This window comes from Trachinotus anak, unplaced genomic scaffold, assembly GCF_046630095.1.
Source record: "Trachinotus anak isolate AG129_WGS33_773 ecotype Australia unplaced genomic scaffold, CSIRO_AGI_Tana_v1 ptg000012l, whole genome shotgun sequence".
Taxonomy (NCBI): Eukaryota; Metazoa; Chordata; class Actinopteri; order Carangiformes; family Carangidae; genus Trachinotus; species Trachinotus anak.
The window spans coordinates 23,671,424-23,683,830 of NW_027273863.1; the positions used below are offsets into that span (position 1 = coordinate 23,671,424).

At 39.5% G+C, this 12,407-nt stretch overlaps 2 long non-coding RNA genes across 2 annotated transcripts; both read right to left on the reverse strand.

The window, feature by feature from the left end:
- Positions 1-6,641: 6,641 nt before the first annotated feature.
- On the reverse strand, positions 6,642-7,470 carry LOC139629446 (uncharacterized). Its single transcript, XR_011692975.1, has 2 exons — positions 7,054-7,470; positions 6,642-6,814 (listed from the first exon to the last, which is right to left on the reverse strand). It is a non-coding gene; the product is annotated as an uncharacterized lncRNA (long non-coding RNA).
- Positions 7,471-7,708: 238 nt separating this feature from the next.
- LOC139629009 (uncharacterized) lies at positions 7,709-8,814 on the reverse strand. The gene is made up of 3 exons (XR_011692893.1): positions 8,679-8,814; positions 8,043-8,064; positions 7,709-7,845 (listed from the first exon to the last, which is right to left on the reverse strand). It is a non-coding gene; the product is annotated as an uncharacterized lncRNA (long non-coding RNA).
- Between the last annotated feature and the right edge of the window lie 3,593 nt (positions 8,815-12,407).

Sequence of the window (12,407 nt, forward strand, 5' to 3'; positions counted from 1 at the left end):
GCTAAAGTCATCCTCAAATAGTTGAATGCTGGCGTTCTTAAGTCAGGCCACTGAAGTTATATAACAAATTACTCTGAGCCATAATCTACAGCAGCTGTGTCGTGTGGCCCGAACAGGTCTCATCCAGGTTTTACATTGGACATAAAGTTTAAGGTCTGAAACACTGATCTTGGTGTAAGAGATTACACAAACATTTTATGTCCTCACAGCGTCCCACTCATTGTTTCAGAGCAAACTGGGTTCACATCACATTTTTAATCTTTGGTTTCTGCAGCACAGGAATGAAAAATGTGGATTCTTAAAGAGTTGTGTTCTTTTAAATACACAACCCATGATTATAATATAGTGTTTCATCTTCAAAGCATCTGCTGCAGAAAAATAACTAAAACTATACAGAAAATGCTAAAGTCATGGTAGAAACACGGGACTTTATTAAAATGATCACGTAAACTTGAAGATGTAATTTTTTCTAGAATTACACTGGACCTGACTTAATGAATATGAGCAAAGCAGGAGAAGCAGCCAACAGGTTTCATTTGAAAGTATTTAATGTTTTGCTTGCAGTCAATCCTATTATCTTGAATAAATCAATTCTAGATCAATGCATCAATTCATTCTTACTTTAGATATATAATCATGTGAGAACAAACCAGGGAGATTACACGTACTTCTTAACAGCAAAATAAATGAGATGATGAAATATAATGAAATGAGATACTCACTCGACACAGGCAGGAACAAAGGTGAGATGATGGAGGGAAGCAGCTCAGCTGAAGGACAAACAGAGAATGAGCTCAGGACACAGAACAAAGGAAACTGAAGACACCTGTGTGAGCTGCCCCGTCAGAGACACCTGTGCTGTTCAGGTCAGCAGTCATGTGACCCCACTGCCCACAGGAGACATTATGAAGTAAAAACACATGACATCACATGTCACTGTGCTCTTCTGGGGTCAAAATGTCAAAGGCTGAGACACTGATGTACCTCCTGTCATTTAGCACCACCACACACTGCCTGCTGCTGTAGAGTCATTCACACTTCAGTGGAGTCAAAGCTCAGAGAGTGTGTGGACACTGTTGTTGACTGTTCAACATTTGACTTGTTGTAAAAGCTGTGTGACTGTGGTCGAGTGAAGTACAGTGCAGCGAGATGAGACCTTGGCTGCTGCTGTAGCTGCTTCTCTGGCTTCATGGAACCACATCACCTGAGGTGCTGGCTGTCACCTGCCACCTGTGAGAAAAGGACACAAAAGGGGTTAGCTAGCAGCATTAGCATAGCATTAGCATAGCATGGGCGCGAGGCTTTACTCCCCCCGACTTACTCCCCCCGACTTACTATAGGCTTAAATTAGGGTACAAATGATTTTGAATTTGGGAAGTAATGTTTACAAATAATCCCAACGTTTGTAGTTGTAAATCAAACTTTGTAAACCTGTAAAATAAATCCGCAGGAGAAATAGAAGTTTGTGTATGTGAAAAAGAAATTTACCCTTTGACAAAGACATTTGTATTTGCTACAAAGACAGACTCTCTGAATAAAACTACACAAATGGTCAGTGGTGAGGGTTTAACACATAAAAGAAATGCTTTTGTAAATGTCTGTGTACAGATAAAAAGCTGAAAACTGTAAAACTCAGCGGGTCACACACAGCAGAGTTTCACAGTTTCCTGCTCTGTATCCGCACAGCTGTTGACAAAACCATTTATTTATTTAGTGTTTTTGTTTAACCTCAACACTGATCATTTGTTCATAGTTTTGAGTCACAAAGTCTTTTTTTTGGTAACAAATACAAATGTCTTTGTCAAAAGGAAAAATAAATTTCCCATGCACAGACTTGACTTTCTCATACAGATTCATTTCACAGGTTTACAAAGGTTGATTTACAACTACAAACGTTGGGATTATTTGTGAACATCACTTCACAAGTTCAAAATCATTTGGACCCTAATTTGAGCCTATATCGGTATGGGGTGGAGTCATGAATATGACTTACCATTTTTGTTGGTTGTGGAGGACGACAAGGTGTGGTATTGGCCCGAGTTGGATTCCTTCATCCCTATGAAAACATACAATGGTACTGTATTAAATAAAATGACTTTCCATTGCAGGGCAAAGCTGTAGATAAAGTGGTATTTTACACCTTGTAGAGTCTTGGTCAGTAAAGTGATAAATCAAGCACAGTTGTTACTGAGTAGTTCCTCATTAATTCATCATTATATCATCAAATAAGTTCCTTAACAACCAATCAGAGACAGCCAATAAAAGGCTTAAATGTCACAAGTGATTCCTGGGCCCCAGGAACAGTGAAGTCTGTGTCTGAAAACACATCACTCTGTCCTAAAGCTGGAAATCAGAGAATCCTCCAGAGACAACACAACGGCACTGACTCTGAAATGTTAGCAGCTGTGTCTTCCATCAAAACACTGATTAAAATCCGTCAGTGAGAAATGAAAATGTGGAATGCAGGAAATGCATCAGTCTTTAATTAAATCACTCACATTGAGAGCAAATGAACAAATACAGCAGAAAAACAGACTCTGGAACGATCGACTAAAAAAAGTCAAAGGTTTGTTCTCAGCATCTACAGCTGAAATTAATTTGAGCCGCTGGGGGGAAATAAGTTACCTTGCTAACCCTATAATCTAAAGTAGCTGTGTTGTGTTCCTCCTAACACGTCTCATTTGGCTTTAAATTGGGCACAAAATTTGAAATTTGAATCTCATTTTGGGCCAAGAAATGATATAAACATTTTATGGCCTCACAGCATCAGAGCCCCGTTCACTGTTAAAGAGCAAACCGGGTTGACATTGAACATTAATGTTCTCTCTTTGGTTTCTAACTTCAGTTAAGAGCTGCATATTCACAAATATTGACCAAACTGTTCTGAGGCTCAGGAATAAGAACAGTGAGTTCTGTCAGAGGGTTGGTTCTCCTTTAAATGCACAATCCGGATTATGATTGTAGAGTCCAATCCATGATTATAGTGGTCTGTCCTCAAAGCATCTGGTGCAGAAAAGTAACTAAATTATAAACATTAAGGTCATTACAAAAGCCTATAGAAGAATTCAATATAATTATCATATAAACTTGAAACTGAAAAAAAATCCATGATAAGATTGAGATTTCTGACACATGTATGTGTTCTAGGATAAAACACTGGACTGAATGAATGTGAGCAAAGCAGGACAAGCAGGTTCCAGTTGAAGGTTTTTAATCTTTTGCTTGCAGTCAGTCGGGTGTGAGTGGTCACATGTCTACAAATGAAAGAAAGCAAACATACAGGTCAGATTCTATCACTTTATCCTGAATAAATCAACAAACAATTCTAAATCAAAATCAGTACATACATTATCACTTTAAATATATAATAGTGGGAGAACAAACCAAGAAGATTAAATGTACCACTGAACAACAAAATACACATGACTTGAGGAAATATAAAGAAATAAACTACTCAGTCGACACACTCAGGAACAAAGGTGAGAGCAGCTCAGCTGAAGGACAAACGGAGAATGAGCTCAGGACACAGAACAAAGAAAACTCAAGACACCTGTGTGAGCTGCCCAGTTCTCCACCTGTGCTCCTCAGCCCAGCAGTCATGTGACCCCACTTCCCACAGAACGCTGTATTTAAGTATCATTTAAAAAGAAAATGCAGTACTCCATTTTGCATTTTCATTTTCGCAGACTCATGTGTGTACTCATCTACGAACATATTAAAATGATGATTTTCAAAGACTGAACCTGCTCTGCAGCGACAGTATTTAAACATAATGAACAAACAGCCCTCAGGCCACTGCATTTACATTTACATGTCACTGCGCTCTTTAGGGGTCAAAATGAAAATGCACTCAGTCCTCTCATTGACGCAGGTCATCAGTGAGGACATCACTTCCTTCCTATTGTTCCAGATATAATATCTGTGAAGGGAAAAATGTGCTAGTAAATTAAGGACCAAGAAAGGAGCATTTGTTTGTGAAAGTTTGATAATTTCAGGGGGATTTTATTGAAATCGTAGTTGCATAATAAAATTAATTTATGGCCTCAAAGTTTTGAAAAAAGTTAGTTAGGAATAACATCACAAATTGATGTCGGATTTTTAATAAATTGTTTAATCCAATTGATTTTGACAGTGCTGTTAAGGGTGGTAAAGTCAGGGAAGTTCAGGCCGCCATGATCATATGAGGTCATTAAGACTGACTTTCTAATATAGTGTAGTTTTTTTTTTTTTTTTTTTGTGAGGGCAAGCAGCTCACATTTATTGATGTTCAAACAGAGCCCAGAGGCATCAGAAAATGTGAACTTGGGAAGCATCTTTTAAAAATAAAGTAGTATCTTCAGCGAGTTGGCTGATTAAGATCTCATTCTTGGCTACTGTGAGGTCTTTCAAAGGAACAAGTTTAAGGTAGTCGCAGAGTATCTGAGCACAAATTAGGAACCAGTATGGTGAGATTGGACAGACCTGTCTGACTCCACGGTTTATGTTAAATCTAGGAGAGGTGCCTGTGTGTATTTAAATAGAACAGTTGGCATTTTTATACATTGTTTTAATAGCTGTGAAAAATTAGGGGCCAATGGCAAATTTCTAAAGCTAGAAATATACATTTGTGTTCGATTGTGTCAAATGCTTTGCAGAAATCTACAAATAGGATAAAACTATCGTCGTTGCAGAGATCAGCATAGTCAGTAAGGTCTAAGACCAGCCTGATGTTGTTGGATATATGTCTGTTATTCATAAAGCCAGCTTGGGTGTCATCAATAATGTCGTCTAAAAACAGCTTTTATCTGTTTAGTGAAAATTTGGGCCAGAATTTTGTAATCATTATTAAGAAGGCAGATAGGTCCCCAATTATCAAGGTAAAAAGGATCTTTTTTAGGTGCTTTAGATAAAGAAGGAGGAAGAGTTTGATTTTCAATGGCTTCTGTAAATAAACCATGTAGAAAAGGGGCTAGTTGATCTGCAAAGGTAATATAAAACTCAGCAGTCAGTCCATCCACGCCTGGAGATTTATTGAGTTTTAAGCGATGGATGTCAGACGAGACTTCTTTTGAAGTCATCGGGCTATCACACAGTTCTTTTTGATCAGTCTGGATTGATTTTGTTTCAGTAAGATATTTTATAAAATTGTTGGCCGCTACCTCATTATACTGTCTGAGTCTGAGTCATACAAATTCCTATAAAAGGAGGAGCAGTAATGAGCTATCTCTGCATGATCATCAGTAATTATTCCATTTTTAGTGAGTTTCTGAATTGAATTGGTCAAAGTTATAACAGATATCGGCCTCTGGGGTCATTTTCTTTGTGCAAAATACCATTAAAGTTGTTTTTTAGAATAGTAACCCCTGCAGATCTCTCTGAACCTTGAGAACCATATATCATTACCCCACTGCGCTTTCCCAACAGAGGTATCATTTGTTACTGAATGTGACTCCTGGTTTCTGTTGTTTTGCAAACAAAGATAAAGCTTTACACTTAATATATTCTCTTAAACCCCCTGGCATTGAGAGAACTAACTGATAAAGACACTATGAATTGCTGTAAATGGGGTAGGCAACATCCACCCCCCAAGTTAAGTATAATAGAGATTGGAACAGTGTAATGGTAATCTCTGGTAAACTTTCCTGTTTCTTTCTCACTGTACCTATTCATAAAAGCATAAAAAGCCAGAAAAAAAAAGTTTAGACTTGCAGCGCACTACTTTGAGTAGACAATTTAGCAGAATTGGAGCTGGTTAGCTTTAGCATTAAACTCGCTTGACTTCCGGAGGGAAATTATATATTTATCACTCTCCTTCGTGTAGACAGGCAGGGAGATGCAACGAAGTAAATAAGGAAGATGCGATTTTCATGTCGCTTATAAAAATGTTCATGAGGGATGAAAATTGAAAGGCCCGACTCAGCCACGAAACCTAGCGTCTTCCTTGGCCGCCATCTTGCCCCCCTTAGTCTCCTTGCTGACTTTCAAGATTTCGACGTCATCTAATTCTCGTCAAGTGGAGAGGCGGTAAGCTCAGAGTTATGTCATTTTCTAACAAAATACACATTCACATAATTGAATGTAAAATAAATGCAGTTATTGTATTTTTTCCTCGTTGGAAAAGCCAAGTTTCACAGGCCATTTTAGCTGTAGTGCCAATGGTACCCTCGCTGTAATAACGTAACGTTATCGCTGTCCTTTTCATAAAATGTCCCAAACCCCAAAAACACAACATTTACTGTAGGGGTAAGAGTTATTAGTTATGTTGTACTTTGATTTTCAGTCCTTCTGTAGCTAAGCTTTGAAGTTAATTCGGTTAATATTTGGTGCCTCAAATTGGACCGCTCCTTTCCATTCATACATTTACAATCTCCCAAAAGTATTTTAAAAACGTAATTGTAACTCATTTACTGCACCGTTATGTACACCAAAGCCGCAAGTTGTGAAATAATTGTGCCAACTTGTAGTGTTTGTTAGTGATAACTTTATCCTACTCATCTGTCTAGAAATCTGCGCTTGTTAAACGGAGTTCGGTCTGAAGGCTGAAGCTATCCATGGTGAGGAGGGACAGGGAGCAGCAGTCAGCCACCACCTCTGCTGCTTCAGCTGCCAACAGCATCAACAACCCCCCCCCCATTACAAAGAGGTCAAAACTCCAGCAACACTTGCAGTAAACAGAAGAACTTTATTAGACTGTGTTTCACCTTGTCACCGTCACTGGGGTCATTACAAAACATAGCACAAGAAACATTTAAATAAGATAAACAGCCAGCTGTACGTGAGTTGGGTTTAGGAGGAGCCCTCAGCTGGGCCATTGCTGCTGCTTCCACCTCTGCTCCTGTGAAATATTGAAAAACAACAAACCTAAAACATGTCACACACATCAGTCTGATTGAACGCAGCTGTTTTATATTAGTGAAGAGGAAATCAAGGTCATTTTCTGTACCCTAAAGTTAAACAGACCTGGCATTTCTACCTCACTTTATGCAGATTTCCACTTCTGCATTTCTGCAGCTGAACGGTCTTGTGTTGACCTTTCATGATAAGAGACAGACACAAGAGGATAAGGTAACTTACATGCTGGAGTGTTGTGTGGCTGTCCCTGTTTCCCAGTAAGAAGCTGGGGCACAAAGGTGGAGTGAGGAAGCCAGGCCAGCACCAGAGTGGGCCATTTGGCAGCTCACAGTGTCCGGGCAAGGCCACAGATTTGGCATGACTGTCCAGGTTCAAGACCAAAACTAGCAGACTGGCTCTCCCCAGCACCCTCCTGTCCTCCTCCACCCTCTTTCTCCTCCAGTGCCTCCTCATTGGTGGTGTTTGCTGCATGTGGTGAAGTAGACAGGGGGAGGCACACTCAGACACACCTGCATTCAATCAGCACCTGATGTTACACCCAAACAGCTATTGGCTCACTACAAGTGAAATCCCTCCACACACCACCACAAACACAAAACCACTCCAAGTCAGTGCCCAAGAACGAATGAGTTAGTGTGCAGGTGTGCCCCCCCTGTTGCTGGACGCTCCCATCCCGTTGCTGGACGCTCTCCAGCAACGGGATGTCCAGGTTGTCACGTCCTGCTGCGCCGCCAAAGGTGTTGAGGAGGTCCTGGATGAGGAGGGCCGTCTCCTCTGCTCCACACTTCCTCCTCCAACAGTGGAGCCTCCACTCCTCTGGATCACCTCGGCGTCAGTCAGGCTAACCATCCCGTGCTTCCCCTCCAGCTCGGACCGCTTAGCCTCAGCGAGACGGCGAGCATCTCCGGGTCCTCATGAAGGTGGGGTATAGCTCGTGGCTCTCGGTGGTGACACCTGCTGCGAAGCGTCGCATCGTGTGCCAGATGTTGAGCCGGACCACTAGCTGCCCCCACTCTTGTGAAAATGATACACACAAACATTTCTCTTGTGTATTCATGATGATGTCGTCATCGTAAATAAGCAGAGTAAACTCCACTTACTACACTAGTACTACAGTAAGTGCAGAAAAGGGGAATAAGAGAGGGTCATGGCTATGAATAAATGGCATGTACTTCACATTATGTTCATACTACTAGTCCAAGAAAACTTACATTTTCACTTTCTGAAGCAAATCTGTAAGGGAGCAGAGGAGGAAATGAGATGGAGGTGTTAGAGCTCAGTTCTCTGCACCATGTCTCCATGTTTTATGTCTATAATAAATGTCAGCTGCTTGATCACCGTGATCACTGATAAGGTGCCAACTCTAATATATGTCAGCAGCTGACTGCAGTGCTACTGGACTGTTGAAGCACACATATATGAATGACAAGAGCCTATATTTCCTGCCTAAACATGAAATCTGACTGTAAAAGCAGCATATAGCAATAGCATTATAACACACATACACACCAACTCACAGCAGTGCGTTAGCAACATGTCTTTAGCCTAAAATGAGGTTGGAACCTTTTTATATACGGTATATGGTTCTCAATGTGAGCTGGCTAACATACACCAACCACAACTACTGTATATAATGAATTCCATCAAACAATATTAAAAACTGGCATTTTGAGAACTACGAAAAGCCGGTGTAAGGCGTTCTGTCGTAAAAAAGATCACTCAGCTTTTCACAAAGTACCGTAAAAACACTGTGGCTAACAACATTTGAGTAATATTTCAGTCACAAACACGAGTTTCTTCCATATTTTCACAAACTTATGATTAAAATGGATGAAAACTCTACTTACGTCTTCTCTGCTGTCGCCACTGAAATGAAGAACCTTGGCCTTGACCGTGGGCGTCGCCGATGGCAAATTGTAACAAATCCGGCTCTCCTATTGGATGTCAAAAGTTTGATTCTCGAAACTGGAGCAAATAGAGCCATCTGATTGGCTGTCTTGTGCCCGGCACTTGGAACACATGGAACAAATGCTGTATGGTGATTGGGAGAGGCGGGACATCGCCGAGGACAGCCATTGGTCGGAAGCTGGAACAATCGGCAACAGACACGCAATCGTTCCTCATTTTGAATACAGTTTTTGTACTATAATATGTAAAAATCATACGTTTGATTCCTGTGAAACATTAAAGAGCTAACCCGTCCGGACTTCACTCTCTGACTCAGCTGTTAGGAACACCTACCTGCTTATTAAAATATAATTTTAAACTTTATATCCAATAAAAAATCTGGGTGAAACCTGTTAGGGCGCATGACTGCTACTGTAGATTATGGGGTTTGCGAGGTAACTTATTTTGACTCTTTGCCTTACGTCCTGTTTGCACCTGCACAAATTTACATCCATGCTAGAGTCCCGGTCCACGATCAGGATCACGATCTGCTTCCTGTTTCTGCTCTGGTTTTATTGTGAAAGTCCTGACAGGAAATCGTGATGCCTATCTTTCTGCCTACTTGACACTTCTTCCGGATGTTTGTCAAATTGTGGCTACCCTTTGACCACACTGCTGTCTTCTGTTTACAAACTGTGTCAGACCAATCACACTTTATGCTTAGTTCATGTGTATTGCTTAGTTCATGTGGAGTATTCGTTTGCACAGTGCTGATATTTATTTATTTTATTTATTTATGCATGAGTACTTCAATAAGCAAGTTCAGTGGCTGCTGCCCCTGGTAGTAGAAAGTAGGACGTGTTGGATTTTGGAGCTGGTTAAGACCACAGCAGCTGAATTGTGGAGCTGGACACTACTAAACTAACTTTTGTAATGTGGTTGTATTTGCCACGAAACGGTGCCAGCTAGAATTAGGCATATGCTGAAACAGGCTCTCATTTTTATTGGCTCCAGTAAACACCACTTAAACTACAACCAATAAATGTAAGGTTTAACATAGTCTGTTTTATGCTGAGAAATGTGGCCTGAACATATTTATGTTATTTTAGCTACAAACGTTCAAAACAGACTCAAATAGTTTTTAGCTGTAGCTACTGTTAAATGTCACGTTTGCTGGCTGTTCTCTGACTAGTAACTTTATATTAGTCTGTATTCATAGTTTTGTACTTACAATATTGAATTAGTTTTTAAATGGATGATTGATCAATCTTTTTTGTTATATTCATTTTAAATTCATCATTTCACTTAAAGATAAACTTTTTAAATCTTTTGTTTTCACAGATAATTTCCCTTCAGGGATAAATAAAGTATTTCTTATCTTAGGGATGCCAGAACCCACCTCAGGCCAGTACCACACCAAATAAGGGTCAAAAGGATTTTGAACTTGTAAAGTGATGTTCACGAATGATTCCAAATGTAGTTGCAAATCAACCTTTGTAAACCTGTAAAATAAATGTGCATGAGAAATTCAAGTTTGTGCATGCAAAGACATTGTGCACGTGTAGAAGAGATTTGTATTTGTTAAAAAAAAAGACGGATAAAAAACTGAACAAATGACAATAATGGTGAGGTGACACAAAGACAAGTGAACAGATACAGAGCAGAACACTGTAAAACTTGGTGCTTAAAATTCCCACACAGTAGAATTTTGACTTTATTTTTACATCTGAATCTGAGTGGGTCAGGGTTAGTCCAATCACAGTGCAGAGACCAATCAGAGGGCAGGTGGTTATGTTACCTTCATCTCTGCTGCAGACCCCTGCCCCCATGCTAATGCTAATGCTAAAGCTGTGCTAACTTATGCTGCTAGCTTAGCTTCAGTCAGTGGGTTGTCCAACCATCTGTATGTATGTGGCGATGCTGTGGTTCCATGAAGCAGGCAGCAAGCAGTTTCTGTGCTAATGCTAAAGCCTCATTAGCTAGTAATAGCATTAGCATTAGCCCTCTGGGGTCGCACTAGCTGACCCACCACCACTAATGCTAGCTAATGAAGCTTTAGCATTTGCATGGGGGACGTTGGCACTGTCAAATATACACTGTCACACATTACTGTTACACATTATTTATACGCTGTGTTTCAAACAGTTACCTTTTATTAATCACTGAGTGGGTGTTTGATTAAATAGCATTTAAAAGCATGTCTTCCTGTTTATTTATTTATTCTTTTTCTTTTTTTACGGTGCCATACATTTGATTTGAATGCATGGGTCTATTAGCAAGTGTCAGCGAGTTGGCTACATAGCACAGTGTTATTTTCAGCGTTGTTTACAGCCATAGCTAGTGGAAATGTGGACTATTTGCAGCTGCAACGGTTGTAGCTGTGGTCAAATCAACCGTTTCTGCAGTGGCCAGCGAGCATACTAGCTAAATACTGCAGCTGGACAAAAGGTACTTCATCAGTAGTGCTATATCGCCACCCTTTGACATTAGTGCGTTATAACTACTGGGCAGATTTGCATTACATCTTATGGTCAGAGTGAAATAAGAGGGAATTCATTCCATCTGTCTCAGTACTGTAACTGCAGCTGTGACTCTGAATTAGAAGAACCAACTTGGCTCATTTGATGGAGTGCAAATATAAAAAACTTGATCATGTATTAGCTTCACATCCAATATTCATTAACAGTTAGACACCATAATACTCACTGAATTTACATTGTAGATTATACGATTTGTCATAAGATAATGTAAACTATTAATTAATCTTAATGTCAAAATTTCAACAGGTGTACTGGGAAAGTCGACCCTTTTCATCTTATGTTTCCAGACAGTACCATTGCCTCCAAGTTCATCTCTGGGGATGACAAAGCAGCTTATTTTACACTGTAGATCATCACTTCTTTTGTCAAAAGTGAAATCTGCTGGTCAATTGTGATTTTTTTTTTTTTTAAGCACAAGGGTTTTTGACTCTCATTTTCTCAGACATGCCTCCATGACCAGTTCAAACCTCTACACATCAACTGCAACATTGTGGGGATTCATGGCATATTTTAGTTTTCAATGGATGAACTGAATGTAAACTGGAAACTAAGCAACCTCTCCAATCTTTAAAGTATATAGATTAGATTACATTACAATAAATGTTTCCTTTTCTGAATAAAAAGAAAAATTGTGCAAGAAGCATTATAAAAGGACATTGTCAAAGGCATAGTGCTATTGGGCCACTACTACTACTACTACTACTACTACTACTACTACTACTACTACTACCGATTCGAATCCTACATCTAATAACATGGACGTTTAAAAAAAATCCAATAATAAAAGTCAGAAAAGAAAAAAATTACAAACATGTAAATAAAAGGGCCAAATGCAATAAACATTTCAATCATATATCATGGCCTCTGGTGCCTTTGTAAAGCGATTTAACAGCAAACTTATGAAGTAAGGGGTGTATTTCAGCACTGAACAGGAAATAATGTAGAAAAAATGTCAGAATTTAAAGTGTACATTACAATACACACATAAGGTGTGGCCCATTTTCCACACATGTTAACTGTTCTGTAAAAAAAAAAGGAGTAAATATAACATGTGTTCCATAAATATGAATTACAGTATCTCGACAAGTTGATTCAAACCCACTCCAGTTCTACTTGAGCTGTTTTTTGATATTTATTTTAAGATTCGGT